Source organism: Mastomys coucha, unplaced genomic scaffold, assembly GCF_008632895.1.
Source record: "Mastomys coucha isolate ucsf_1 unplaced genomic scaffold, UCSF_Mcou_1 pScaffold7, whole genome shotgun sequence".
NCBI lineage: Eukaryota > Metazoa > Chordata > Mammalia > Rodentia > Muridae > Mastomys > Mastomys coucha.
This window is the reverse complement of record NW_022196913.1, coordinates 100,179,843-100,186,803: the sequence shown is the minus strand read 5'-3', so window position 1 is coordinate 100,186,803 and position 6,961 is coordinate 100,179,843. Positions and strand designations below refer to the sequence as shown.

General features: G+C 46.1%; 1 long non-coding RNA gene across 4 annotated transcripts in view; it reads right to left on the bottom strand.

Annotated features, from left to right (window-relative positions):
• The window catches only part of LOC116082619, a 214,574-nt gene extending 210,802 nt beyond the window's left edge, over positions 1-3,772 (bottom strand). For all 4 annotated transcript variants that reach the window (XR_004115366.1, XR_004115369.1, XR_004115370.1 and 1 more), the window contains exon 1: positions 3,589-3,772. This is a non-coding gene — a long non-coding RNA (uncharacterized LOC116082619). The remainder of the gene's footprint in view (positions 1-3,588) is intronic.
• Positions 3,773-6,961: the final 3,189 nt, after the last annotated feature.

Here is a 6,961-nt window from a genome sequence, read left to right as displayed (position 1 = left end):
TGACTACAACGACAACGATGATGATGATGATGATGATGATGATGATGATCCTATTTTATGAGACTGCTAGGAGATTAAAATGAAATAATATATCTAAAACATTTAAAAGCAATCTGAATATGGTGGGATACACCTATTATTTCAATACATGAAGAGGCCAGGACAGAGAAAATGCCAGTTCAAGACCAGCTTAGCCTACAACAAACACATACAGCCTTACCCAAAAAAAGAACTCCATGAAGGTTGGACATTTTCTCTTTAGTATTTCTGTAGAGTTGTGGACAACACAAACATAAAGAATAAGCTTAGCATGCCGAACGTCACTGTCATATATAATACTTGGTGCCAGAAACGCAAATCAGATCATCAAGGCTTCTACCAAAGAACTCACATGATCTACAGCCATCCTGCCTCAAATCCCTCATCTGCTCTGATCTCCAAAGTTAAACACAGTCAGGCATGCCTAGTATTCTGGTGGCAGAATAAAGGACTCAACTTGCAGCCTATTATGAGACATAGAACTGAGAAATTTTTTAAAAAGATACAGACGCAATTTTCAGCAGCACTCTACTGAGGCTAATCTGATTTTTTTGTTTGTGTGTTTGGTTTCTTTTTCTGATATTTAGTTTTTGAGACGAGCTCCACACCATAGTTCTAGCTGGCCTACAGCTAAGGTTGGCTTTGAACTCACGCTAATCATCCTGCTTCGGCTTCTAATATGCTTGGATGATAAGCATGAACCACCACACCTAGCTCCAAAGTTTAGTGTGTGAGCGTGTGTGAGTGTCTGTGTGTGCACGTGTGTGTATGTGTGTGTGTGCACCTGTGTGTGTGTGTGTGTGTGTGTGTGTGTGTGTGTGTATCTGAGCTAGAGAATATGCCAAATCATGCCTTCATGCCTGGAGAGGCCAGAAGACAGTGCTGGGGACTTGGTTCTCTTCAGCCACCATAGGTTTCCGGAGGTCATCAGACCTGCCTGGAAAGCACTTACAACCGTGGAAGCGCCTCAACAGCCTGGCTATTCTTACTCTAGATTATATTCTGCCCCTCTTTTTAAATCAACATGCCAACACGAGCATGACATGCATCACGGAGGATAAGCCCTGGTCTCTTAGTGACATCACAAGGTGATATTGGGGAGAAAAAGGGGAGGGGGGTGTTAGCAGCATGCAGAATGTGAGAACTCTATATCTGCAACCAAGTAGAGGAGGAAAGACATAATAACGAGCCAGTGTGTGCAAAGGCCATATGGCATCGAAAATATATCAAAGTATAGTCATTTGCTGGCTTTCAGCTACCACTCTAAAGAACGGGGCCACCACACCACCAGTTTACATGCCAACGTGAAGGTGACGAACTTCACAAAGCCTTACCCCTCAAGGAAGAGCTAATGGCTGCCAAATGAGGAAGAATCCCTTTTCTCCATGGGTGAGTCCCTGATAGGTTATCCAGTTTCAAGTGGTCAGCTCTAAACACACATACACACACACAAACAATTTTAAAAGAACTAAGCAGCCTATATTTTTATATGTTGTCTTTATGTGTGACTTAAAAAGTTAGGGATTTGAGGGAGTTGGGGGGGTCACATCAGGAGCTGCAGGAAAAGGGGGGACTGAAAATGATGCATAGACCATACTCATTATGAAATTTTCTAATGTGTGTGTGGGGGGGGAGGGGTGGTAGTAGATCCCAGCGAATACCCAAGGTCCTCAGAGTCCCCAGGAAAATGCTGGTCTCCCCTTAATATGAACAAATTCAGGGCCACTTGCACAAAATGGAAGCAGAGGTAACGGTGGTCCAAGAGAGTCAGCAGCTGAGGTCCTAAGGGTAGAAGCTAGATTAGGCAGGCAGACAACAAGGTCCCGGACATGGCAGACACAGACTTCGGCAACCAGGCAGGCTGCCTGCCAGCCTTCCATGTTAAAAGAATTCAAGAACTGGATCGGTAGAGATGGTAAGAACTCAGCAGACAGACTTTCAGAGGGCAAATAACACAACTTATCAGAAACAACAGAAAAGGGACACCTTTCCAGCTCTGGAAACTGCTGTCACAGAAGCAGACTGGGATGAGCCAGAGGAGAATCAATCAAAAAAATAAATAAAAATAAATCGATTTCTTCTACTTTTCAAGGGAAGCTGGTTTATGCAAAATTCTGCACTCACGAGGTAAGCCAGCAAGAAGCAGTCACACTTAACCAGACAAAACAACAAGGCAGTCCCATACAGTCACCCCTAATAGAGTGGGGTGGAGGTCCCAGCGTGACAGCCCACAATGCCTTAACCCAGCCTTAATGGCTCACCAAGTCCATCATGAACCTAGCTGAGTTCAAATAATCATAAGACACATCCTCACCTCCAAGATGTGACTAGCACACTTCCAAGCACCGGAGAGCAGGCCACCACGAGGTTTTTCCCAGTCATGGAGTCCATGTGTGGTTTCTGCTTTCCTGACAGCTTTGCTCCTTATAAATCTTTTAAGAAGTCCCACTTGGAGTTCCAAGGATTGAAACACATACTCTTTCCCACTGGCTAGAGCTTTAAGAAAGACTAGCTAGGACCATAGGACTGTACAAGTGAACAAGCCCAAACTTGTCACTGCCCATATGCAAAACAGGCCTGCAACATCCTACCACAGGCAGTTCAACAGAAACCTGCATCCTTAGCCCTCGCCAACACACAGATAGACAGGCAGACAGACAGGCAGACAGACAGACATACAGACACACACACATACACACACCCCTCCCATGGCTTTCTCCAGGCCAAATGACAACAGTCCCTTAAAAACACAAGAGCAAAAAGGAAACACAAAAACCTCACTTTTCCCTATACTCTCTTAAGTGATTTCTCTCCTTCTTAAGCTTCTAGAATGTCCTGAAGAGCTCAAAAAGAACAGATTATCCCACACCAGTAAACTAGTAGGAAAATCCATGATGTGTCTACACATAGGCACATGTAGCTTCTTCATGGCTGCGCTTCCTGGAAGTCTGCACAGATCGCCCACACCACTCATAGGTACAACAGAAAATATTTGCCAAGAAAGGGCCAATCTAGTTAAAGCAACAATCTTTCCAAAAAGAATTAGCAATGAGGAAGGTGTGGGGGCCTTCAACAAACACAGGAACGCAATACAGAATAACAGAAAGTTTCCCGACACAGGGAATTTTAGGAGATCACCTTCTTTCTGCCCCGAGGGGGTATCTCGTAGGAGGGCTGGCCAAGGATGGAGGGAGCATCACCAGATTCTAGATTCAGACTTCCAGTTTCGTAAATGAGGCCTCCAAACCACATCAGCGGCCCCAAATCTGCGCTGATTGCAGGGGGCGTCTCTTTTTTAGACCTGAGGAAATGGGCTCTTGATCAAGTGCATAAATCCAGAATTGCCTCTATGTAAAGGCCATTCTGTGAAATTTCCCTCGCACCCACACTTCTCACCCACACCCCCAAACTCTCTGGCAATCTCGAGTCTAGTGATGAGGAAAAGTGCAAGGTTAATACGCGCTCGTGGGAATGCAAAAGCCACTTTCCTCTATCCAGACTGTGCATCCCTGGGCTCCAGAGTTTCCAGGGGATAAACTTGGAACTTACGAGAGGGTGGATCCAGCCGTGACTCCGAGGTCACCCGGGCTGCCAACATCCTTTCCACGCGGATATCCATTCGGGGGGCTCTGGGGGTGTTGGTTCCATACTGGCTCGCAGCTTCTCTTCATCCTGGCCTTGCAGGGCCCGCTTGACCAGCGGGTCCATGTGCTCGGCGGCCGCACGCGCTCTGCCTAGTGGAGCGCGGGGCTGGCGGGTGGCCCGTGACGTCACGGCGGCTCGCTCCCGGCCGCGGGGGAGGGGGAGAAGCGCGCGCCACCGGGCGGGCCGCGTGTGTCCCGGGTCTCTTGGTGTCTGAAGGTCCCTAGCCTGAGGGATCCAGCTCGCCCCTCTGCCTGCTGTCCTAGGCAGTGAAGGGGCACCAAGCCTGAGAGGAGAACCTCGTAGAGGTGGCGTGCCACTGAGGCTGCCTAGTTTCCCAGACGGCTCGAGTAGAGAGCACACTCTGTCAGCCCTGGGCTGGGGATTCTGCCCTCACTCAAATCTAGGTCCTACACAGCCTGGGGCTACGCCCAGGCGACCTCAGCTGGTTTCCCCACCCCACCCCCCACCCCTACTGTTCCTTTCTAAGACAGACATCCCATCCCCCTTCACCTTGAAGGCTAGCAGTCTTCCCACTTTTCAGATAGGGAAGGAGACTCCAGTGAATTAAAAAGACAAAAGTGCTCAGAAATTAGGTCAGTAGTTCCCACAGGAGACCCCCGAATCTGTTCTATCTCAGAACTCTTAATCTGAGAGCACTTCTGGGTACCGTCCATCTCCTGTGGTTCTGGAGAGAAGGATGCGCTAAGCAAACTCGAGGTGAGAGAGGACCACCTGCAGCATCCTCCACTCTCGGTCCATACAGGTATCAAACTAACCTCTCAAATGTCCAAAGCCCCTACAAAGAAAGAAGGCTGGTGTGAAAGGCACTCATATTTTTCTCTATATTAAATCCAGCGCTGAGCAGGTGCAAGTCGCTACCACCATTCCGTCCAGCGTGGCAACCTGCTACCCTCCGGGAAGGGGAAAGAAAGATGAGGTAGACTCAGATCCTAGAAGGAAAACGGAGTCCTACGGAAAGCGGGACGCATAACTAGGTGATAACCACCAAGATCGCGGAAAGTAATGCGGGCCCACTCTTCTCTCAGCACACTATACCTCACCTTATTTCAATCTCTCAGGAGAGTCTTTGTCTCCTCCCTCCCTCTATGTTCCCTTCAATGTCTTCTCATTTCATTACTTCTTAGCCACACGAACATTTCTCTGTTGAAAAGAAAATTTATCGTTCTTGCGTGTGCCAGCGCGATATACACAGATAATCGCGCTGTGTTTGGTTGATTTCCACCCTGTGAGTGACCGAACAGATCTCTGGGTTCAGATTATCTCCTTCTTCTGCTAGAGAGTGAAGATGGTTCTGAATTCTTTGTCTACATAGGATGGTGTAAGTGCCTTCAATGTTTCAGGCGTTTCCCAAGCCACCTGCTGCGACCTTGGGAAGCTTCAACCACAGGCTCTCAGAGGCCCAGTTTTCAAGGACAAGCTCAGTACCAAACCCATGAAGATGCCACCTGCTACTTCCAGATAGTTCTATACACTAGACCCCCAACGACTGAAGACCTTCACCCAGGCTCACTGGGCTCTAATCTTGACCTAGTTCGCCCTTCCCTGGGACTAAACTCTGCGGCGCTAATTTTAGACTACTATTTTTCCCCAACGTAATATAAAAATATTATTCGAGAACTTCACATAATTCATTCCAATCACACTCACTTCCCCATCCTCCCTCCCCCCGCCCCCCACCTTGAGTCCCTAACGCTCATAAGTCCATTTGTGTTGCTCATATAGTCACTGGAACATGGCCATACTCCTAGGGACCAACCAGCCCCCTAAAGAAAACTGATTCCTTCCCCACCCCCACCCCTTCCAGAAATCATGAGTTGTGGAGAGCTACACTTCCGCAAACTTATCACATTTTAAAAAGCATTCTCTTTGCTGACTTTCTATCCAGGTTGTTACTTTGGGGAGTGGGGCTTCCTTTTATGGAATGTTTAAAATTTTTTCCAGTAAAATTTCACAGAAAAAAAGTATTTTTAGCTGGGCTGTGGTGGTGCACGCCTTTAATCCCAATACTTGGGAGGCAGGGGTAGGCGGATTTCTGAGTTCGAGCCCAGCCTGGTCTACAGAGTGAGTTCCAGGACAGCCAGCCAGAGCTATACAGAGAAACCCTGTCTTGGAAAAAAAAAAAAGTATTTTTAATAGCACTACCATCCAAAACAAACATTATAATATATCTGTTTCTAAGTTCATCTTTTGCTTTTGTTTTGCTGTTTTTGAGACAGGGTTTGTGTGTGTGGCTCTGGCCATCCTGGAACTCTCTCTATAGACCAGGCTGGCTTCAAATTCACAGAGATCCCCCTGCCTCTGCCTCCAGAATGCTGAGATTAAAGGTGAGGGCTACCACTCACTGCCTTCAATCTTTTGTTTACTTCACTTTTCTTTCTTTCTTTCTTCCTTTCTTTGTCTCTTTCTCTCTTTCTTCCTTCCTTCCTTTCTTTCTTATTTTAAAGTCATTTTCAGGACAGAGATGGAGCCATAGCATGCAAAATGTCCTGGGTTTGGTCTCCGGCACCACATAACACCAGGTGTGGTAGCACATGCATGAAGTCCCTGTGGAGGCAGGAAGGTTAGGAGCTCAAGGCTGTCTCTGACAACAAGTACTTGGAGGCGAGCCTTGTATACATGAGAACCTGCTTCAAAAATTAAAAAAATAATTTAATTAATTAAAGAGAAATTTTCTTACATTAGTGATACAATATATATATGTGTGTGTAGTAAAAATACTTAAATTATGCAAAAGTACAGAAAAAGCAAACTACTAGCTAGAGGTAGCTTTCAAGAGCATTAATGAGTTCTAGAAATTAGTTTAGAGCTGGGCAGTGGTGGTGCATGCCTTTAATCCTAACACTTGGGAGGCAGAGACAGGTGGATTTCTGAGTTTGAGGCCAGCCTGAGGCAAAAATAATTTTATTTTGAATGTTACTACTTCAAACAATTTTTAAATGCAGTGTTTATTTTATTTCTCTTTAATTTTAGGCATTTATTTATTTTTTGTTTGTTTGTACATGTATGCGTACAGGGATGCTGGCATGGAGATCAGAGTAAATTTTGAGAGGTTGCTCTCTCTTTTTCTTTGTTTCTTATTTGTTCTTTTTTTCTTAAAGAAAACTTACATTGCATTTATTTATGTTACAAAATGGAGGTTTTAAAGCTTCATACCTTTTAGTCTCAGAACTTGGGAGGCAGAGGCAGGTAGGTCTTTGAGTTCAAAGCCAGCCTGGTCTATACAGAGAAAGCCAAAGCCAGAAGAAGGAGGAGGAGG